This window comes from Colletes latitarsis, chromosome 11 (assembly GCF_051014445.1).
Source record: "Colletes latitarsis isolate SP2378_abdomen chromosome 11, iyColLati1, whole genome shotgun sequence".
Lineage (NCBI taxonomy): Eukaryota > Metazoa > Arthropoda > Insecta > Hymenoptera > Colletidae > Colletes > Colletes latitarsis.
Genome location: NC_135144.1, coordinates 3,869,880 through 3,895,306, shown reverse-complemented (window position 1 = coordinate 3,895,306; position 25,427 = coordinate 3,869,880). Strand labels below are relative to the sequence as shown.

The window sequence follows — 25,427 nt, the reverse complement described above, 5'->3', positions numbered from 1 at the left end:
AGTAAAAATGTTATGGGACATATTTAACTTCATTAAATACTGCAGCAAATATAACTATTGTTAAATCAATGATGATCGAGTTAATTGGAGGATATGCTTGTCCTTTGTCATTCATTTGCTTCGATCATAATCGATTTAAAACCAACTGAATTATACGTATTTCAATTTCCTACAGCATTTAACAAAACTATGTTTCGTACCATTTTCACATATGGCAATGAATTTTAAAACATGTTCTTTCGTAAAAAAAAATATTATCGAGATATTTGTCAATCGTAATACTATTAGAATACCTTATTTTGATATTGCAAAGTAAAAGAATTTTGAAACGTGTTCTTGCGTAAAAAGAATATTGTCGGGATATTTATGAATCGTAATACTATTGATTAAAATTCCTGATTTTGAAATTGAAAAGTAAAAGAATTTAAACGCAATTTTGTCGTTTCTAATTTTTGTTTTATTACGGTATTGATGTCTCATTGTAAGAATTTGTTGAGCCGTTCATAATTTCGCGGCAATAAGCACGCAGCCAAAGTGGCGACACCTATAATAAGGTTGAAGATCGTGCGGGGATTCCCGTGGCTTTCGAGTCAAGTCGTTTGTTCGTGCCGCATGGTCGGCATCGCATAATGTAATTTATTTAACTATCTAATATCTAAAGAATAATTAAAGTGGTTGTGTTTAATATTTAAATATGGTCTCTATATATTTATTTAATCAGTTCCTATGTAAGGGGACTTGATATTTTTTCAACAGAAATATCTCGTAAAATGATTTATACCCACAGTCAAACATTGTATATTTTGCTGTAATTGTAATGGTGTACGATAAAAACGCAAAGTACATAAGTAAATAAATACATTTCCATAAAAATTTTCTTTCAAACTTTATACTTTCACTTTCCACGGTGCTTTCAGTGGGGTTCTTAGAACTGTTTGCTTCAGAATATATCATTTTTACGGAAGTCCATTAGCCTCGCTATCGAAGCGGATCTCTCCTGATAGCTTTCAGAAACTTTCCACAGCAACGAGTCTTTCTGTAACGCGTTACCAGACGGCTTTCTGTTCGCCTTGACCAAGCCACATTTAAATCCTATTCGTTCCTTTGCTCCGCCAACCGTTCCGCCGCAACGATTGCAAACTGCAAATAACCGCAAGAACTGATGCATACCGGGGCATCGAAACACAATCTAAGAGCTCTTAAACACGATTTATCGTGCATCTAGTACATCTGGACTGAAACCTGTATTGTTCTACTGCACTTTTGATAACTGTGAACATTATTTTACGCAAATAAAACATAGTCAGAAACACGTGACTAAATAGGGGAGTAAATTAAAATAAGAATATTTCTAATATTTTTTTCCATTGCAAAAATTACTTTATGAATAAAATAAATCAGTTTAAAATAGCGTATCTTAATGGTCACAGAAATGGTCAACTTCGAGTGTTTAGCATACAATTTCGAAAATGACAAAATCATAACATAAACCACTCCTTACATATTTCGAACAAAATTTCTCGCGTAGGAAAGCGATCGATTTGGCGTGGAATGACCCATATGAAATTTACATGAAGAACATACGCTTCGATTAGTATGCATTGCCGAGGTTTGCACATGATGCGCCCGATCCATGCCACGAATCCCGTCGGAAATGAACACCTGCGACCGAATTAAATTTATTTGACTTTAGAATTAACTTGTGCAACAACGATTAATAAGAATTTGAATTTTTCATTATTGCAAATAAAAAGAAGAAAATCAAACAAAAAAGTACACTGTATCGGGTGTTCGAGAAGATCCTGCATGCTTCTTCGTTACAGACAGGAAAATCAACTCTTTTGTGAGATGAAAAACTCGTCTTATCCATTGTATTTTATCTTTCGAGAGTAAACAGTGGATTGCAAAGTCCGTCAGAATTTTTGTATATTCTATGTGCACTCATGGTCGCTGCGGTAACTCAAATAGGAAAAATTCTTCGAGGAACTAGAAAAAGCATAACAAAAGAAACTTCGGTCCAAGTTTTACTACGTGAAATGTAGCGACAAGGTGCCAATGAAAAATTTTTCATGCAGCTTCAACTTTTACGACGCGACGGAGCGAAGTTCCTGCGGAATTTACGATTATTGGAACTCCAATTGCAAGGATAAATTTAACCTAATATTTTAAAAATTAAGCAATCAAAACTACGAGGAAGTTGGATGAAATAATTAGTTGCTAGATATTTCATTCCTCGCTTTTATAGATACGGATACGCGTAAGGCCGAGAACAAAGTCTTTATGGAAATTCAAACTTAACTTATCTTACTGAAAATTTAATTGTATTTCACAATTAACCAATGATATACGATTAACTTTTTCTAATAGTGAAAAATTTCAGTAAATGTAAATCAATATTACGTCTAATAAAGTGAGCATTCTTTTGGATCTTATTACCTGCTAATGAAATTTATTTAAGGTGGTACGATTACGTGGCCAAGAAATGGCACTTTACGCAAACTTTACGCGGTTAGGCGAAGGATTAGCAGTCGAATTTGGAAAGATGAGTGCTTCCTGCAATTTGCATTCGAGAGGCAGATTTTGCGGGAAAGTGTATATTTAGCCCAATTCAGATCCAGTGTGGAATTTGCATTTGTTTAGACAGAAATTTCCGATGCGTTCTCGGTCTGGAACGCGCGCGAGAAGATCCTAAAGCAAAGGAATATTTCTCTTGAATTTTACAGAAAATGTTCGCGGCGCTAAATATCGATTGCGACGTCGCATAACTGTAAAATTTTATTTTCATAACATAAATTCCGTGAATGCCCCGAATTTTAAATAGCACATACTAACACACGTATAAATAAATATGTATGTACAGGGTGTTCGGCCACTCTTAGGAAAAATTTTAATGGGAGATTCTAGAGGCCAAAATAAGACGAAAATAAAAGGTACTAATTTGTTGATTGAGGCTTCGTTAAAAAGTTATAGAAACATTTCACGCCACACAGTTTATTTTCGGTAACGAATTTTTTTCTCGAAAGTACGTAGGATTTCGGGACTATATGTATTCACCAAACAAATTGCAATTGACCCCCGCAACTAAACATAATTATTCCAGAACGATTAGAAATTTTTTAATTTCGTCGAAAAATTTGTCCACAATCCGGAATTTTTTTCTCGAAAGTGCGTAGGATTTCGGGGGTATGTATTCACCGAAAATGATTGTAATTGACCCCCGCAACAGAAAATGATTTTTTCAGAACGATTTGAAAATTTTTTTTTTTTATTTTAGGCACCTACCCCCCCCCCCCTTGTCGAATTTTCTTAAAAATTCGTTTTTTATTTTTAGTAATTTTGTTTGACGTCCTACAGAAAAGTTGTCTAATACTTTATCGTAGGCATCCATACGCTCTATTGCCATGCTAAATTTCAACGAGATACGTACACTATTGTAGGAGTTATGGTCGTTTGAAAATTGGACCAGTTTTATGGGGTTTTTCTCATTTTTCGGGGTCAAGAAACAACTTTTTTAATATTGTTAGAATTTCTACATATTCTTCAGCAAAATACGCGTTGATTGCATTTTGAAACATTAAAATCGTCCAATCCGTTCAGAAGTCATGATGTTTTAAAGATTCGCATGAAATTTCTGGGGTACATTTCTGACCTGAAATTATATTTTCGGTTAGGAATTTTTTTCTCGAAAGTGCGTAGGATTTATGGGATATATCTATTCACCAAAAATTATTGTAATCGACCCCTGCAACTAAAAATAATTTTTTTAGAACAATTTGAAATTATTGAATTTAATTTTTTAATAACTTTTTAACGAAGCCTTAGTCAAGAAATTGATATTTTTGATTTTCGTCTTATTTTGGCCTCTGAAATCTCCCATTAAAATTTTTCTCAGGGTTGGCCGAACACCCTATATAGTGCTGTAATTGGTTTTGTTATTTTTCAATTGGTTTCATGCATTTAAATAAAACATTAAATTCTACATTAGAAAGTATTATACCAAATAAAGTGTCGAAAAAATAGTAACTAAGATAAATTATCTTGTATTAAAAAATTACACGTTAATGACTGTCAGGTAAACACAGTGTTTGTTAGATGCTAGGTATCAACTAACCAAAGATAAGCTTAGTAAATGTAAAGGAGGGCCTTACTTTTGCAATGTTCAGTAATAGTGAAAAATACAATATGATAATCGTTTATAATGCATGCGATGAAAATATATCTCTAGTATCTCAGTATTTATTTATTTTAGATTGTATTTGATATAATACTTTTTTATGTAGAATTTAATGCTTTATTTAAATGATGGAAGAAATATTATTCATTCTATTTAAAAAACTGAAAGTGATCTTCATATCTTGATAAACAAACAAAATAACATAAGACCAATTACAGTAGTATATGTCGCCCTACAAACCATACAACTTGTATCTGAAACAGTTTCTTCTAGAACAATAATTTATGAGTTATTTGAGGTCGTCATATTACAAGACACCCAGTATATTTTGCCTAGAGTTTTACATTTGGTGGCAAATATAAGAAATAGAAATATAACCATAAACCCTGTCCATTTGTTGCAAGCAGTAATTGTTAGAATGGTTTCTTACTTTAGAACATGAAATGAATATTTGTATATTGCATTACGAAAAGAATTTCTAATATTCTTTGATATTTGAAAATGATATCGAAATAGGAGTCGATGGAGAAATCCTCAGTTATCTAAACATTACTTTAGATTCAATTTGCCGCAACTAGAGTTAATCTTCGGAATCCAATGTGAGCTCAATTGGGCATGTGGGTTAGAGGAGTGCAGTAGACCCTAAAGTTTATCGTCGAAAAGTTACCAAGAGTATGGACTCCTACTATGCGGTTAAAGGACAATTTAATCCAAGGATCCCAGGTCGTTGTCAATCTCTGACAAAAGTAGCGAGCAATTACACGTTTCACTTGACTACGGAAATTACGAAACACTAACAGAATAATCTGCCTAATGGTCGACTTTAACTTAAATGCAATCTCAAAATGGAAACTCAATGAAATTTGATAGCGGCAGATCTTGTAGAGATGAGAGGAAGGTACTTATAGTCTTCGTAATGAATAAACAATCTTTCGCTATTTCTTAATTCAAATTATTAATCCAAGAAAAGTTTCTGTAGCACGCAATACTTCCTAGTGTCAATTTTCTCCTAATTAGTAAAAGCGATCAGTATTTGTTGAGCATTCGTCAAGAAAACATATCCCACATATTCTATTGAGTGGGAGGGATTGCAGTTTAACAGCATTTACCTTATCGCGGTCAAACAGACTGCAAATTGCTAGCTTAATCAAGTTATAAAGTAAACTTGAAGTTCGGTTGTTAAGTTAAGAAGATAAACACGTAGTTGCAAGTGAATATATACTTCCTAAATTTCGAGATAACTGGATTAACGTTCCTGTAGATCTTCTTAGTCAAAGTGCCTAAAGCTAATTGATAGATATCGTTCATTGAAACTAACACATCCGACTGCTTCAAACTACTATTTGCACTCGAATGCATATCGAAGAACTTTTCAGAGAAATAGACTGATCTGGAAGAAAAATTTTTTTTAAGTCTCGTTTCGACAGCTGACGCGATAGAACGTGTTTACTTCCATCACGTACCGTTAACGTGTGACGTAAATACGTAGTGTTAGTGCTGTTTGACATCAGTGCTGGTACCATAGTACCACTACTATAAACCTCCACTTGTGTATACGAACACTGTACGTATCGCCATGTCGCAAGACAAGAACCAATACAGTGACAAAACATCTAAAATTAGTAACCTCACTCAAACCGACACAAACCAATATGTTTCAATGGAAAATAACAATATTGCGCGAAAATCAAGCAATAATACTGCAATCAGTTGATGGTATTACCATAAAAGAATACGCTTGAGCAGTTGGAAAAATAATAGGACCCAAAGTCATAAAATAGTTGTAAAGGATTTCCAACGAAAGAATCTGCATGTATCTGGACAGTAAAGAAACAGTCAGAAGTCTCACATCGAAACACAAAAGTATATTAATCAACAATGCGAACATAGAAGTTCGCCCTATGATGTTACCGGCCCAACGAATCATATTATCCAACATAGCACCTATAATCCCAAACTTAGAAATCGAGAACATTTTCAGAAAGAAACAGTATTAAAGTACATTGAAAAATAACCCCTCTAAAAGCAGGAATCACAAATCCAGACCTGTCACACACACTAAGTTTTAGAAGACTGATTTATGTAGATGCGGACGATGTAAAAAGCATACCTAGTTCCTTTCAAGTCACAATAGATAACAAATCATACAGACTATTTGCTACTGCAGAAACACAGACATGTTTTAACTGTAATCAAGAGAGACACATTGCCAAGCAATGCTCAAATAACGCAAATCCAAACGAAATTAGTTTATAGGCCAATTCAAACCCAATTCAAACTTCACTCCATATCAAAGAACATCCAAAGAGATAGAAACAAATAACTCAAATACAATAGAATGCCTGAAACCAGAAACACAAGAGGTCTCTAAAACAACCGAACAGAGAGAACTAGAAACGGTAGACTCGATCGTAAGCAAAACAGAAACCAAGAGACCGTTATCCACAACATCAGAAGGCAATTTTAAGACCCCAGATTTAAAACCAACGAAAAAGCTTCATAAATCTCCTGAACAATACATCAAAAAGGCCCTTATCCCCCGCCTTCACTCTTGACAAAATTGATGCTTTGCTCAAACTAGCCAAAGCGTATACAGGGTGGTCCACCTAAATATCTCCTCTAATTATGGGAGTACAACAAATATTTTGTATGCTATTTGAATGGTTTGAAAAAACCTTTCTTTTGCAAACAAATTTTTTTTTTTAAGGTAATTTTTTTCGGAGTTTACAAGGTTATCGATGTCTTTTTGCGTGTAATTGTATAATTTTTTTTATTGCATTGTGTAGCTGATGTAAAAATACGTTCAGATATGTACATTACATGACCTTGAAATGACCTTTGAGATCGAAAATTAAATGGAAACGAAAAACTTTTGTCTATCGAGACTTTAGAGACCAAGACGTCATTTGGGAATCTGTAAGAGTAAATAAACATGTTTACTATCACGAAACCCCATTATGAAATTTGTAATACTTTTTCACGAATCTATTTTTCAAACTGTCATTGTAATAGATATTCGAAATGGTGTCCCTCCACATCGATACGTTTTTTGAAACGTAGAATGAAAGACTCTCTGGCCTTTTCAAATGTTGTAGAATTAATTGCAGTACAAGCTGTTATTATTCTGTCTTTCATGTTCTCTGGCGTTGTTGGTTGTTCACAATAAACAACTTCTTTTAAATGTCCCCATAAGAAATAATCCATAGGCGTGAGATCTGGTAAGCGCGGTGGCCACGCTACACGTCCATTACGTCCAATCCAAGACTCTGGAAATTTTCTATGCAAAATTTGTCTTGTAAGACGTGTAGAATGGGCCGGACAACCATCGTGCTGATACCACATCCTTCCACGAATGTCTAATGATACATCACCTAAAAGCATCTGTAGTTCATCTTGCAAAAATTTTACATACTTTTGTCCATTTAATGTACCATTTATAAAATAAGGACCAATTATTTGGTTATTCAAGATGCCGCATCAGACATTTATTGTGATAATAAACATGTTTATTTACTCTTACAGATTCCCAAATGATGTCTTGGTCTCTAAAGTCTCGATAGACAAAAGTTTTTCGTTTCCATTTAATTTTCGATCTCAAAGGTCATTTCAAGGTCATGTAATGTACATATCTGAACGTATTTTTACATCAGCTACACAATGCAATAAAAAAAATTATACAATTACACGCAAAAAGACATCGATAACCTTGTAAACTCCGAAAAAAATTACCTTAAAAAAAAAAATTTGTTTGCAAAAGAAAGGTTTTTTCAAACCATTCAAATAGCATACAAAATATTTTTTGTACTCCCACAATTAGAGGAGATATTTAGGTGGACCACCCTGTATAGAAAGAGCCAAGAACACAACCATGTATTAAACTACCTCCAAATTAAAAGTTTTCTAGAAAATGCGCCAGAGCCAATAAAAATATTAAAAGATTATATGACCAATATTGTAGCCTTGACACAAATGCTAAAAAAAATTTACTACTCAAAGAGTGCAGCATAAAAACTGTTAAATAAGTTAACTCAGGCCTCGCAAAGAAAACAAAATACAAACTAGTCATTCAATCTAATCTTAATATAAATGAAACGTATAATACAGTGGAACATAAACGGATTTTACACACACTACGAACAATTACAGCTTTTACTAAAACAGAACAACCCAACTATCCTGTGCCTTCAGAAAACAAATTTTAAAAAACAGCACCACACAGAGCTTAAAGGATTCACTATATTCAATAGGTCCTGGGAGCACGTAGACCACGCAAGTGAGAGAGTACTCATCGCGATGTCCGAAGAATTTAATAGCACCGAAATCCCACTTGACACAAACCTGGAAGCAATTGCAGTTTCTTTGCCTCTTCCAAGTAAGATTAATATGTGTAATGTATATATACCAAGTAACAAAATTTTAAGCTTGACTGACCTAGAAATACTCATAAGTCAACTTCCGACACCATTTATCTTAATGGGTTATTTTAACAGCCATCACTCTCTTTGGGGTTCATACAAAGTAGACGGTCGTGGGGAAATGATTGAAAAGTTAACAAAGAGCCTAGGAATCACACTACTAAACTTAGACAGACCAACCCATTTCACTGTAAGCACTGGTAAATTAAGTGCAATCGATTTAACGAACTATAACAGTAAACTGACCCAGCACTTAGAATAGGAGCCCCTCCAATACCTCCATGACAGTCATCATTTCCCAATTAAAGTATCCTGCAAACATCCCTTTTCATCAATACCAGAAAATCACTCTGTTCCCCATAAATAGAACTTTAAAAAAGTAAACTGGGATAAGTACAAAACAACAATAATCAACAGTCTCCAAGAAACCCTAAACCGAGAAATCAACCCAAATAACATCAATCAAGAAATAGACTTACTAGAAACTATTATCAAAATAACAGCACAGAAATCCTCTGAGCCAACAAAGTAAATAAGTACCAAGAAAAGAAATACACCTTGGTGGAACGAATAAAACAAAAAGCTTTCAAATAATAAAAAAAAGCAAAAGACAATCCTGGAAGTCATACATATCATCCATAACAAACACAACCCCAACATACACCATATGGAATAAAATCAAAAACATCAATGGAAGAACTTTTAATACGGAAATACACTTCTTTGACATAGGAAATGCCACCTATATCACCAATCCAAAGAATATTGCCGACATTCTCGCAAAGACATTCGAAAGGAATTCAAACAGTGAAAGATACAATGAAAGACACACACTCACGACTGACAGTACAAGCCCAACAAACTGCAACGACCATGCAAATAACCTCAACATAATACCCACCCTACATTCCAGCATAACTTTAGATGAGCTACAAAGTACTCTTCAAAACACAGAAAACTCCCCCCAGGGCTGGACAATATTCCAAACCAACTAATCAAAGAATTACCACAAATCGGAACCAACCACCTACTAAAAATTTTAAATTGTATACGGCTCAGTCAAGTTTTCCCCGACAATTGGAGGAAAACCATAATCGTACCCAAACTCAAACCGGGGAAAAATAGAAATAAACCAGAAAGCTACAGACCGATTGCTCTAACTAACTACATGAGCAAGTTCTTAGAAAAAGTAATCAACAGAAGACTCAGATGATTCCTCAAGTCAAATAACATCCTTTCACCAAATCAATAGTATTTAGACAGTATCGCTCGACCACCGATCCTCTTATCAACATAGAGACGAGCATATGCGAGGTGTTTTTAAAGAACGAATCCCTAGTCAGAGTATGCTTGGATATCGAAAAAGCATATGACACAATACCAAAAACAAACATCATCGAAGCCTTCGCTAAAATAAGTCTAAGCGGCAACATGATAGCTCATTAAAAACTTCCTCACAAACAAGATTATATAAATAATAACCAACGAAATACTCTCCAACCCAATTACTGTTTAAAATCGAGTACCACAGGGCTCAGTAATTAGTGTTACGCTATTTCCAGTAGTAATAAACGATATATTAAACAGCATCAAACCTCCAAAAGTAAAATATAACATCACCTATAGCCTTGATGTCACAGAAACATATAGAAAATACCCTAAAATATCTAAGAGAACCAACATCTACCGCAAAATATGACCACACCAAAAGAAGAAAACCGAGCACCAAGTCGTTGCTAATGACCCGAAAGTCGATACGACGTAAAACATAAATTAAAAAAAATTTTTAATTTTCGTGTCACGTTATACCTGATTATCCAGTATCCGATGAGATCACGTTCACCTAAAGGGAGCAGTGTGTTTGACAGCCGTAAAGTAAAATATGGCGCACGTGATGAAGCGCCAGTAGAATAGGTTCACCAATGATCAGGCATCAATTAATTACTCGATAACTAGCGATAGCATTTTATACATTATTTTTCTAAGTCAACATGTGAAATTTATATGAATCATTTTTTTTCATTTTAATAAATTATAAATACTAAACTATTTTTTCTCTTTTAGTTTATTCGAAAGCAAATTGAACTATTAAAAATAGAAAAATTACTTTAGTATTTATAATTTATTAAAATAAAACAAAAAATTCATATAAATTTCACATATTGACATGGAAAAATAATGTATAAAATGAAGAACATGTAACAAATTTCATTTACTTAATATAATTACAAATTCTAATAAAGATAATTCATTTGGTTTGTGAAATAAAAGCTGGTTGACAAACTTAGATTTTTATTTAAACAATCGTATAAAATATATAAAAATTAATGTACAGATACGTTATTATACGTTATTAAATATATTTCATACGTTATACATACAGTATATTATACAGGGTGTTCGGCCACCCCTGGGAAAAATTATAATGGGAGATTCGAGAGGCAAAAATAAGACGAAATTCAAGAATATCAATTTCTTAATTAAGGCCTCGTTAAAAAGTTATTAACAATTAAATTCAAAAATTTCAAATCGTTCTGCAAAAATTATTTTTGGTTGCTGGGATCAGGTACAATCATTTTTTATGAATACACATACCTCCGAAATCTTACCCATTTTCGAGAAGAAAAATCGGGTAGGTGCTGAAATTTTTTGATGAAAAAAAAAATTTGAAATAGTTCTGGAAAAATTATTTTTGGTTGCGGGGGTCAATTACAATCATTTTTGGTGAATAGACAGATCCCCGAAATCCTACCCACTTTCTAGAAAAAATTCGAGAATGTGTGAAATTTTACGACGAAAAAAAAATTTCAAATCGTTCTGGAAAAATTATTTTCGGTTGCGGGGGTTAATTACAATCATTTTTGGTGAATAGACATACCCCCGAATTCCTGCGCATTTTCGAGAAAAAAAATCAGTACGGGTAAAACTTTAAACGTTAATAACTTTTTAACGAAGCCTCAATCAACAAATTGGTATTCTTGATTTTCGTCTTATTTTGGCCTTTAGAATCCCCCATTAAAATTTATCCCAGGGGTGACCGAACACTCCTTATATCCAAAAAAATGTGTTTCTTCCTCAGAAGATGAAGAGAATTGAAAAAAGGTATTTTCGTTTTATTGTTGAGAAAACGTTTCATTTTAATGTTTGATATTAAACGAAAATACTACTATTCATCAGAGAACAATTAATATAGAGACACACTTGTTCAGCCAAATAATTGTCGATATTCGACAATCTATAGTGGTCTGATATCCAGTATTACACATTCTGTAATCTGTCTCTATGGCAATTTCGGTCGGATTCCCGAAGTTTCAAGCGAAGTAATTCATGAGATTACGGTTGTAGTAATTCCCTGCACGATATCATGCAACGTATCAGGCATTGGCCGACCTATTGCAATACCACAATATTCTTGTTTATGTAATTTGACAGAAGCTATGCAAATTTCGCGACGCGCGACACGCAAACAGAAATTTTATTCGTGATGTAACTCCGAGAGAAAATTTCACAAGGCTCTGTAGATTGATGAATAAATAAAAGAGTGTTATTCTACCAATTTCCGTGGTATGCATAATGTATTAGTAATTTTGTTACACTTTTGGTACCGGTGTCAGAGCAAAATTTAACTCAGATCTTTACGTATGTATACAGTAAGTAGCAAAACTGAACACACGTACGATATTTAAAAAAAAATAATTTTTTATTTAATATTTGCATGTCTTATTTCGCTAATACTAAGTGAAACTGACTTCGTAATTCACGTTTTTGTACCGTAGTTTTGTTTTGATTAAGCATATAAAGCATATGTCTACAGTAAGGAGCAAAACTGAACACACATATGACATTTTAACCAGACTTTCCGAAACAAATTTAACATTTGTAATATCATTATTATTTCGCTTAGTATTAGCTTAGTATTAGCGAAATAATAATGATATTATTTCGTTTAGTATTAGCGAAATAATAATAATATTACAAATGTTAAATTTGTTTTGGAAAGTCTGAAGATTGTAGATAATACTAAGTATTTTGTTTCTTCTGTATTTTACAAATATTAAATAAAAAATTAATTTTGTTAAAATGACATATGTGCGTCCAGTTTTGCTCCTTACAGTAGACATATGCTTTATATGCTTATTCAAAACAAAAGTACGGTACAAAAGCATGAATTACGAAGTCAGTTGCAGTGTAAAGTAAAGAAATTAAACTTATTGTTTCATTACTAAATCAAATTGATACTTTTTAATGCAAAGTACAGATAAAGACATCTCTTTATAATAACCTCTCGTTTCAAAGTGAATGCAATTTTTTCGTTTCTAATTACTTGTTTAAGAGTTTGGAACGTTTACATCTTTAAAAATTAAATCGAATAGGTTTACAGTTTGACATATCATTCGATTACTTGGAACATTATAATTCTTCTCAAGCTAGCAACACAGTATTCTCAACAAGAGCAAGACCGTCCCCATAACCTCAGACTAACCGCATGTCGTTAACAGACCAACCAATCGAAGTTCTATTTTGAACAGGCCACGTTTCGCTGTTCTAACCGCCCGTGTCCAATCAAATTTCCCTCAACAATCGACAGTTACTTTTTGCAGGAAACAAAAATACTCTGGGCTTCGCAAGCAGACAATATCGAAAATATCTACCTCGATCTTTGATCGTGATAATAACCCATCGAAACGGAACAGTTATTCCCACGGTCGAAAGAATAAAATAAGAAACTCTGGAATGGAATATTATCAATTTCAATGGACTATTGTCGAGTCATCTATTTTTCTTTTAAAAATATTACAGAGAATTTTACAGTACCTGCAGCACAGAGATCTGCAAAATCTTAACTGAGCCCTGGTAATCGCCTTAATCTCAATCCAAATTGTTCCTGAAGAGGACCTGAAATGAGATCGAAAAGTCGATACAATTTCAAATGTAATTTAAATCTTTGAAATGCAAAAATACACGCACTACTTTAAAAATTTAAAGAAATAGGCTTCAATCAATGTTATTAATTATACTCACAGAATAAAAAAGAAATTTGATGTCATTATAAATTAGAAGAATAACTACGGTTTCTCTACTCTTTCCGAAGAAAATCTTAAATTTACGTTTACAGTTCAATTTTCATAAGGCAAACTAATCAAAAGTTTTCTTTAAAGATATTAAATTCCTATCTAATTTGCTGATTTGTTTTTATGCTTCTAGTTGTTTATGGTTTCATTCGTCAAAACGAGTAATTTATTTTTTAATATAATAATATCTATATTAATAAATATAATTATAAATCTATACATACATGTTTTTCTCCAAAAATGCAAGAAATTACTATATCAAAAAAAAAATCAGCTACTCAATTTTATAATTGAAACATTATAATGTCACCACAGAAAAGTTATAATTAAATGTTTAATAAGTTTTAATTTTGTAAAATGATAACGCTTAGCATGCTATTCTATAAATTTGATGTGATCATTCCATAAAAACAAAAAACTGTATGTTAGTTTTTGTGCTAACTCTTTAAATGTTCAAGTAATAATATTAATAATTTACGTAACAATAGTCGCGTGTCTGAATGACTTTCAAACAGTTTGTACTTGTTCCATTTATCTATTCCCGGAAGACAATTAATTTGTGACGTGATCGTATCGATTATTAATTTTTTTTCTAATCTTGTTTTTATTTTTGCTGCGACAAGAACGATTAAGCTAGCTGTGTCCATTGGAAGGCAACTTATTGTCCGTGACTGGCGTGTACAACATTGTCGCGTTTCCATCTGGTCGCTGGCCTCGATGTTCTCGCGGAATGTTACCAGCTCTGGCGCGAAAAAATTCAAATAAAGGGGATAATGGTATTTACATCGAACGTGATGGGATACGGGAAGAACGTTCCGTTGGATCGCTATGGTTGCTCCAGTGTTTCTCAACGCGAAATTCCAACTGGCGCGTTCAGAAAATTCTAATCAGAGTTGGGCAAATTTTTTTCACAAATAACGAATAATCATTTTTAGATTTATTTGTAAATATTTGGTAAATTTAAGAAATCCGTTAATGCATTGCTGCTTACAAATAAGTTTATGAAACTTAATTTACGAAACTAACTCTGATTTTAGTTAAATGTTTGTTTATTCTTGTTTTCACAATTATTAAGCGACAATAAAGACCATAGTTATAATACACCATTTATTGTTCGTGAACATATTAATGGAAAAAATTCTTTATTAGACAAGTCGAAATATACTATTACAAAGAAAATTACATTTTTGGTTCAGTAATTGCTTATTATATAATTTATATATTTTTCCCACTAAAATAATTCCTATTTTACGAACGATTAGTGGCCTGTTACAAGTACATTCAATACCATTTGCTAGTTTAGTTCAGCCTTTTTACGCGTTGATAGTAAAAGCACGAACAGTTAAAACTTTAGATCGTAAGAAACGTACAAATGTTTACGTTCTGAGATTTAATGAACATTTAAAAGTTGTCTAAACCCTGTATCAAATTTGTTCGCCTTTCGGGTTACCCACATATTTCATCAAATAAAATATTATGAGGCAACTCTAGACGAAAACCTTTTTATGAAATTTTCTGATAAAGGGCATCCAGAAAAATAAGAACGGTGGTTGTAGATATATTTTCTTCCCAACATTGCCCCAATTATATCCACGAAAAGGAATTCTTGCTTTGCCAAGGTTTGAGAATTACTGAGAAGCTTCTGAGTGTAACCTAAATAACCGGGTGTGTGTGTATGTATGAAGACTAACAAAAATGCGAATCTCGTTTTCTTCCGTCCTGCATTCTTCCGTTCACTGAACGTTCAACATTTTTCGTTTTCCGCGTTCATGATTAATGCGTGGTTATTTAAACAAGATTCTTCTTCGTTATTTGTCAGGATAATAATAATACGTCTCTAGCGTAGAAAACTTATAAACATTAAGAAATTAGAATTGTGAACAGTTGTATACATTTGAATATACACGTGGATCATTTCTTCAAATATTTCTGTCTGAAATGATAATTAAAGAGAAGATATTTGTAGAATAGCAATAGAAGAAATATTATACAAGTAACGATGGTTAAAAAAATTTATTGGAACATTTTCCACAACAGGTATAACGAAGACAATTAAACGTCGACCTTATTACACAACGAAAGACAAGCTAAAATCCTGTCCACTACAAATTGTGCATACGAGAATCAAATTAAATGTGTCTTTCATTAATTAACTGTGCAATTAATTACTGCATATATTAACATTTAATCGAATAATATTTGGAGTAGACGCTCAATTTAAACTCTGAATGGTCACAAGTAAATAGCGGGACTTTGTTTCCACGACAGGACCGTACTAAAACGATTAAATTAAATACACATTGTTCCCGTAATTACATACATCGATGAACGAATTGTAGGAGCATCGCGTTACGTTTGGTATTCACACACGACCGACAAATTGCTTCTCAAAGAGGTGAATTTTGGCACCGAAAGAAACGAGACAAATAAACAATGAAACGAGGAACGCAAAATGGTCGGAGAATTAGAGATATAAAGGTACATCGATTGAGAATTAACGAGGCATGGCATTATTGAAACAAAGCATTTAAGGAAGTATTTAAATAACAGAAATAATGTAAGTAACAATTATTAATCTACTAGATTAGATTTAATAAATTTGTAATTTATATAAATATAAATAGTAATTGTAGTTACTAATGACCTTTCAAATTAAAACTATTTTAATAAAAATTCTAAAAATCAGAAAATGTAAGTAACGAAAAAAGTTTACTACTAACTGTATATTCGACCTACATTGGGGCCACGATTCGATGCCAAGTGAAATATGTTATATCCTGATAAACGATGTGAACCGTACTATGGGGACATGTTTTCTATTGGTTGAAATTCGTTGGTGGAACGAAAACATGGTTGTATTTATGTGAAACATGAAGTATAATACTATTTTAGCAGTTGATTTATCAAATGAATACAAATTGAACTGTAGGTATGTTAAATATTACATATATCTTTATAAAATATAGTCGGAACGGTAAAATCAATAATTTATAGAGATATAAATCCTTCAACATTCCGATTGTTGTATCTACGTATTCGATTAACAGATTTTTATTATTATAAATTTCAAATTATATTTCTGTTATAATACAGAGGCGAAGAACGTTTGTCAATGAATACAATATTAAAGTGTTTGTAAAAACTTATTTTGTATGATTTTTTACATCCTACATATGCTTATATTTTAATTATTTTTGTCTTGTATATTTTGAGATCAGATGTTGAGATCAGAGGAGATGATAACCCCTTATATTACTTAAAATTAGTCTTTGTTATAGTTATGACTTAATAAGCTAAGGTTTTGAAATGGAAAATTACTATACGTGTTATATTTATTACACTTATTACATTTAAATGCTTATTCTATATAGCGTATAATTAATGGATCAAAATATATGTTAAAATATATAGAACATTAGTTTCTTGTTGTATTGTAATATACAATGCATGTCCTTCTTTTCCATGTATGTTGTCTATTAAATATGTTATATGTATAATATATTTGCGCGCAATTTTAGTAATATAACTTATGCAAAATACTAGTTATATACATCAAAATTGATTCAAAATTTTAGTCCTTTTAACGACACATTGTTTTTATTCTATACACGCATCTTTATTCTCAAAACTTATATTGGAAACCTATTTAAAATTTGGAATATCGTGGAGGTATAGACAAATTACTATTGTTCCATAGTAATTCATGCAGCTCATCCTATGTAAATAGTTTAAGCCCGTTACCGTAAGATGTTTCAGATGGTTCAAGTCACTGCGCCATACTACATATCAGTGGTATAATGAATCTGCGCACTACTACGACAAACCTTCTGAGCATGCGCAGCGAAGAGAAGGGCTAAGAAGGAGAAGAGATAACATTAAACTGACCATTCGCCCCCAAACCAATACAAAGGACATTATTCAAAATCGATGAAATTTCCCCAACCAACTCCACGGATTTACCTTAAACTTTGCATACGCGTAAATCGACGAGTGACGAGTGAATGATGAATGACGAGTAGTTCACGGAACGATTGAACTTTTAGATTCTGAACGATTACTTCGAATGTCGAATGACGAGTGTCGAAGTTTCCGGAGCCCGTTTCCTTCTCAGCGCGAACCCCCTCCGAAACGCGATTTTGGGGATTTGTCAACCGATTCGCGTTGACTTTGCGAGTTTATCGATTGGCCCTCGACTTGAGGAAAGAGGATCGATTTTTGAGGGAGGAAACTCCTCCCTCACCCGATCGTGGTGGAGGAAAAGTCCCAGGTCATCCTGGACGAGGGCGACCGAGGTTTTTCCCCCAAGTCGAAGGCCCCGTTAATTTTGCACTGGAAAAAACGGGACTTCGAATTAAAACGCGTAGCTATACATGCGTTGCAGCTGTTTTATGGCTGTATTGTTCCACGAGTTGGCGATGGTCGTTGTAGAGGACGTGCCACCCGCGGGACAATACAGCCCTTCGTTGGTCAACTCAAGCCTTGCGCTTTCGGATTGCTAAAGTGCTTAAACGATTTATAATCAAATTTACCAGATGCGGAAAATTCGAAGACTTTTTTGACAAAGTCAAGTTTTCGCATCTGGCACTATAAACGAGCGGAAACCCCCGAACTGATCGGACGGAACATTATCAGAATGCCCGATTCTTATCCAACATCTTATTATTATAAATATATAAATGCGCACATCAATCTTGAATTTCAAATTCATATTGCCATTTTCATGTTTTCAATATTATCATATTATTGTCTAAATTAGGGACGGATCTATAATAAATCAAATTGAAAATATTATATTTCAAAGATTTTATATGCATTTCTGTACAACTAATTTACTATTTTTACGGTTTTTTATATCAAATTAGCGATAAGAAATTTATATTTTTGTTTACACGTTCAATAAAGAACAGTTATTCTTAAGATATCATGAATTAACTCTTACACTGTACTTTCTTGCCATTTATTATTTTCTAATAATTTCAACCTAATAACAATATGTCAAACACAACGTATCATGATGTAATAAAAGTTCTAACTAGACAATACGCCATTTAAAAACAAACAACGTTTTGAAAATAATTATAGAAATTTTCCAATTATGTATTCTAGAAAGTAATAATAGATCAAATTTTCTCCTATAGACAAAGAATTGGTTGGTCAAAAATAAACGCACTAGTAGAGAGAAAAATACCGAGCAATAATCATTTAATAGTAAAAACCATTGCAGTGAAAATTGACTCGTCTAAAACAACAGCCTTGAGGATCCTCTATAAATATCTAGATCCGAGTAAAGTCAGAGCGTGTATGGGTACCGAGAATTCTTTCTTCTGTTAAATACACACAATCAGTCCACTGCGCTAGAGTCTTTAAAACGCTGCGAAAGCTAGCGAACTGAAATTTTGCAGCCGATTGTTACCGAGGACAAAACCTCGGTCATTTATTATGATTCTCTTTCAAAACGAAAGTCTATGGAATGATTTCGATGTAGCGTAGCTCGTTCAAGAAAAGTAAAGTCGGTCAATCCGAGAAAAAAGTAACGACTACAATTTCTTTTGATCACGAAGACATTGGTTAATTTTAAGGAATCCAGTACTACGATAAACGGTGCATATTTCGTTAACTTATTGCGACAAATGCATTTATGATTCATTTATTCTACAAAAAGAAATAAGGAATATCCATTAAGTCTTCCGTGGCAATCATACTATAATTGTAAAGGCGGCATTAAAATTTATTGCTTTCTTCTAAATTAATTTATTTAAGATTGCATCAAAATTATATTGTTGCGCCGCGCCGGGGCGAGGCGTTTCTTATAGAATTCATTGTAACACAACTAATAAACACGGACCTAAGAACTAACGAACAAGGAACTTTATTTAACAAGGCTTTGATCACACGTTCGCACACTACAAGGTTTCTCGTAGTTCTGTTCTTTTAAATCGTTGCCGGCTCCTCTAGCAACTGGCAGACACGATGCATCTTCAATCCGTCGCAACAATATCATTAGTGATTACATTTGGGTGATATATAATTTTTGGTATAAATAGTAAACATTTACGTTGGTATTATTTTAATACTAATTTAATTGCAAATGACAAGTATTTAAATAAAACAATAGAAGAACGTTATAATAGTAGATAGATACTGCTGCGGCACTTTCCGCACCCGCCAGCAGCGGGCTATGCACAACTTGTCTCTCTCACAAGTACTCGACCAACCACCTATTGCTATATAGTATACCCTCTTTGATTGATCATTGAATATTACAGGGTCTCCTTCCCCTTTTTTTCCTTCTGCTATCTCGCTTACTTCTTAGAACTAGCTGCCACGACATGGGAAAAGGAAAAGAGGAGGCTCCGGAAAAACGAGGGTTAGATATGAAGAAAAGACAAAGATATTATTCAACTTTATCGCATATTCAGCTCACCAGAACGTTGAAATATAGGAGTAAATCGAATTTGAAAGAGCCAGAGTAAGAGTAGCAAAGAATTTGAATACGATTAAACAAAGTGAAGAGTACTCAAGAAGGAAGAAAAGACAACTATTATAAAATCACATTGCAATAATTAAACAAAACAATAGAAAAACGTCATAATATTGGGTTTAGACGGAAGATCCATCTTTGTCGCATATTCAGCGAACCGAAAACGTTAGAATGTACGAATAAATCAAATTTGCAAGAACCAGAGAGAAAGTAGCAAAGACACGAATTTTGGATAAAGGGTAGGACCATAAATTACATTGTAATAATTCACACATTCTGTGCCACGTGTACCACCGATGATATACGTTGATTAAACTTTGTCATCGGTGGTGCACGTGGCACGGAACGTATTAAACAAAGAAAAACTCTAGTTACTGGCAAAATATGCTTACAGACAATGTATTGAATCGGAAAGAGACTATGTCGAACATTAATACACGAATTTTTTGTTCCAAAATAGTTCTTTCGCAAATAGGTTGAGAACTTTTGGATGCTACTACGTGCTTTGACTGGGCCGATGTGGAACTGGTATTCGAAATTGCATCTGTACCCGACAGACGTCGTCCTCTCCCCGCACGTGAAACTTCCACCGCGACCGGGTATCACAGGTTTTTGAGAACAAGATTTCCATTTCAAGACCAGACGGAAATTGAATGACGGAGAAAACGCGCAGCGGGCCAATAGAAAAACGTAATACTTTAAGCTTCGCGTAAAAATAACTTAAAATCGCCTGGTAACAAATGCGTCTGAGAGAAATATCCGTAGAAAGAGTTCTTTTTTCTCTTTAGTGCTTGTTTCGCGTAAACTGTACTAGCGGTTTGTCAAACAAGGAAGATTCACTAAACGTTAACGTTCTTCCGAAAGCAGACCATACACTTGGTCTTTTACCAGTTTTTTTCAGTATGTTAGGTATTTATTTAACTAGGTAGTTAGGGGAATATGCAAAATTTTTGTAGTTGAAATTCGTTGGTAATGTCCTTTGAGAAATTATTTGTCATGATCAGTGAAAGGATAATAACGATAAATTCTGACATTTTATCATAAGTGTGATATTATTTTTTTCAAAATTGGCTCACCATTTATGGCTATAATTACGATTAGGTTTATTATACATATGCATTTTACGCTATTATCGCGTGGAAAATAAAACACTTGTGTCGTTACCTGTACTTGTCTAGTTTCTAGAAAAAAATTTACTTGTACCACTTTCTCATTGAACAAATAATGATAACTAGACTGCGGATCTTTTGATTAATAGAATTAATGAAATGAGAACTTCGTAGAGGGTTGTCTTCAACCCCTAAATATAATAATTCGTATTAGTATTTCTTATATTTTTGCATGTTATATGTATTCTATAGTTTTTTGAGAATTCAAATTTCCGATAGACGCATAATCATCTGCAGTCTAATAATGCTATACACGTAGTGATTACCAAAGAAGGGCATAATTATAATTAACGCAACAACGAATACCGCCTAAATGACAACGACCTTATAAAAAAGACGAAAAAATCGCCGAGCTCGGAGAAACAGGCTGAAAATGAATTTCTTGAAGCGACAGAGAAAATAATGAATAGATCTGGCATCCCTGATTAATTGCAAGCTAAAACAAAATTCAATAATAGGCTCTTTTCTCTTCTAGTTCTTTGTGGTACGCATCAGTTCTGACACTTTGCTTCTGCAAGTCCATGAAATTTAGTATCGTCCACGTATATCTCGTGACAAAAGTGGGCGAAAGGTCTTAGATAAAAATTATGAATAATGGAGAAACGATAAAGAAAATTTTACAGCTTAGTTAAGGAAAAATAAAATATTTTGTCTCCCAGAAATGAATTAAAATAGTCGTTTTTATCATTGAATTCTTTACTTTCACTTCTACGACATTTTTATATTTAATTGGTTACAATAAATAGACTTAATATCTTTCTATTTGAACGAAATTAGTTTAATAGTTAGATTGCAAATGCAGCTCGTTTTATTCGTTACATATCTCTCCAAGGACAGAACGTAAAATTTTGTTAATTAATATAGAGTTATTTTATCCGAGGAAAAAAGTACTTATTCTGAAAGCTACAAAATTTTGCAATCTTTTTCTTTAAAAACAGATTCAATATCAAGAGAAACTACCTAACTTTAAGATAATTATTTTCTGCGATCAAATAAGTGATACAGGTGTTGCACGAGACTTAATGTTAATAATATTCTACGTTAATTAACAAAATAATTATTTTTTGTAATTTAAAAATATTTTTTTATTACTACCAATGAAGTATAACTTAATCTATCTTTAAGTAATCTAACGATAAAAGTCTTTTCAATCAAGTTGTAAAATGCAAGGACACTCATCAACAACGATTCACCTAAAAATTGTCCCAATCGCGCACGATTTGATTTTCGACGCGAACATCACGCAACGAAAGAAGAAAGCAGGCAAAGCGTGAGCAGTTTGAATTTCCTGCGGTGTATTTCCATTTTGCTCGTCAAAGTCTCGTCACCTCAGAATCTAACGATTTTAAGCTCCGCGTGTACAATTAGAGAGGCGCTGGTATACTGACAAACGATATTCCGGCTGATAGGGGCACTAAATTCCCGGTAATCTCATTTCCGTCAAGTTAATTGCGCCGGTACGATTCGATCCTGGCTTCAACGGTGAAATCAACCTCCAATTTTCACGATATTCATAATCACTCGGGACGGGCGTCATGGGGACGGCCAACTCGACGCAAACTTTTCAATTAACACTTTTCGCTTTCGCTAATTCGCCCGAGCGTCTAACTTCGTTCCATTGGAATATCGCGAATGAAACGATGCGAAAGAAATACAGAAAATTAATTGCAATTCTCTGCCGTCGGTTCAGCCGGATAGAGATCAGCGTAAAAACATTACAAAAGCCCCGTTCTTTTGTTACGAATTGTTGTGCCCTCGGAAGTGAGTAATTGAATAAGCTGTCGTCTATGTTTAACCTGGGTCATGTTTAACGACGGTTCTTCGCTTAACATTAAACCTACCGCGACCGGTCAAATGACCGGTTGAATGATTTATATTTTTTTGTAAAAAATTGGACAAAGTTCGGTGTCAAATTCTGGTTAGCTTCCGATGTAAATAGGAAATATGTATATGTATAGCAAAAATGAAAGAAGAGAATCTTCAGTTTCCACTGTCTTCAAACAGTCTAACAATGCGTATTAAAAATACTAAAACTTTAGACACGTTTAATTCCGTAACTATTAGTGTTTTATGCATTATTGGGCCATCGCTGGAAGCGGCATACCTTCCCCTTTAAAGTAGCTTTTAAATTATGTCAATTCGACTTTTGCGATATATCGCAATTTATGCAAATGGTAATTTTTTTAATTCAACTATCTCTGTCTTCGTCTGATGCGTCGCGTCCGACCTCTCTTTTTCGTATGTGACTCGTGACCTAGTTATTATGAGCACGTACGGTCAATGACCTTGACAAGACCGTAGTAAGAAAGTAAACAAACGCTTCGAACCCTTATACAGGGTGTTTGGCCACCCCTGGGAAAAATTTTAATGAATGATGCTAGAGGCCAAAATAAGACGAAAATCAAGAATACCAATTTGTTGATGAAGGCTTCATTAAAAAGTTATTAACAATTAAATTCAAAAATTTCAAATCGTTCTGGAAAAATTATTTTCGATTGCGGGGATCAATTACAATCATTTTTGGTGAATACACATATCTTCGAAATCCTATCCACTTTCGAGAAAAAAATCGGGTAGGTGCTGAAATTTTTCGACGGAAAAAAAAAATTTCAAATCGTTTTGGAAAAATTATTTTCGGTTGTGGAGGTCAATTACAATTATGTTTGGTCCCTACACATACCCCCGAAATCCTACGCACTTTCGAGAAAAATATTCCTTACCGAAAATCTAATTAGGTGCCTAAACTTTTCGACGAAAAAAAAAAATTTCAAATCGTTCTGGAAAAATTATTTTCGGTTGTGGGAGTCAATTACAATTATTTTTAGTGAATAGACATACCCCCGAAATCTTGCGCATTTTCAAGAAAAAAATTCAGTACGGGCAAAACTTTAAACATTAATAACTTTTTAACGAAGCTTCAATCAACAAATTGGTATTCTTGATTTTCGTCTTATTTTTGCCTCTAGAATTCCCCATTAAAATTTTTTCCAGGAGTAGCCGAACACCCTGTATGTATCTCCGGAACTAGCCACCGCATCGACTTGAAACTAAAATCGCTATATCTTCGAAACTAATAAAGCTATTGACTTGTTCAAACGCTTATTTTAAAGGGCATTTCATCTTCTATCCAATGACTATATCAACTACTATAGTTTTTGCTGTCTTTTATGTTTATTTTCATATTTACTTTGACGCTACATACCCAAAGTAGTTTCAGCACCTCCTATTGATCATACGACTGGTATGGGATAAAACTGGACTATAAATTGTTTATTTAATTGACAATGAACTTATGTTTGTATACAGGGCGTTTGCATAATTACTATGCCATTTTTCGTAAGTAATTGTTTTCTCTAGAATTAACTACGGTATCGACTTGAAAGAAAATTTGTTTTCAGGAGCGTTTTATCTTCTATCTGATGAAAATGTCTAATTTGCTAATACTATTAAAGTACTAATGCATATTTAGAGCAAAAGTATTGAACATTTTTGTACAGATTCCTAGAATTCAATGTTTTAAGAAAAAATATGCGACATAAAAGAGAAGGGTATCTTATGAATAAACTTCAAAACACAACTTTCTATAGATGTAATACAAAAATTAGAAGTACGTTGCTTCGTAAAAGAGAAAAAGAAAGTAATTTGACCGATCATGGTAAGAATAGGTATACATGAAGTGCCGGTAAGTTTAGTGTTAAAGTGGAGGAAACGAGGGTGTTTATATCTTTCTATAAATTACTAGAAATGTCCTATCATTCGATTCCTGGCTAAGTTGCCAATCCGCTTACGATCGTAGAATATTTTCTTCACAATATTTCTATCGATTTTCATAAACACGTCGATTCATAAAGAATTTCATACTACCAGATAACAATAATATTCGAGAGCTTTCATGAACCAAATACTACAACATATATTATTTGTGTAATTAACGGTGCACTGGCTTACAATACTTGCATGGAAAGTAGATACTGTATCAGATATTAAAATATATTTTTGAAAATCAACATCGTTAATGGATTATGCATATTGAAACTGACACTGGACGGATTTCTGAAAATAAACCAACCGATTCGTCGTGTATGATGTGACTTTTGTGGATGATTAATATTTCCT

At 33.3% G+C, this 25,427-nt stretch overlaps 1 protein-coding gene across 3 annotated transcripts in view; it reads right to left on the bottom strand.

Moving 5' to 3' along the window:
* Nucleotides 1–25,427, bottom strand: part of Nmdar2 (glutamate ionotropic receptor NMDA type subunit 2) — a 597,673-nt gene that overhangs the window by 535,838 nt on the left and 36,408 nt on the right. For all 3 annotated transcript variants that reach the window (XM_076778738.1, XM_076778739.1, XM_076778740.1), the window contains exon 2: nt 13,405–13,485. The gene's annotated coding sequence lies outside the window, so the exon portion shown is untranslated. The remainder of the gene's footprint in view (nt 1–13,404; nt 13,486–25,427) is intronic.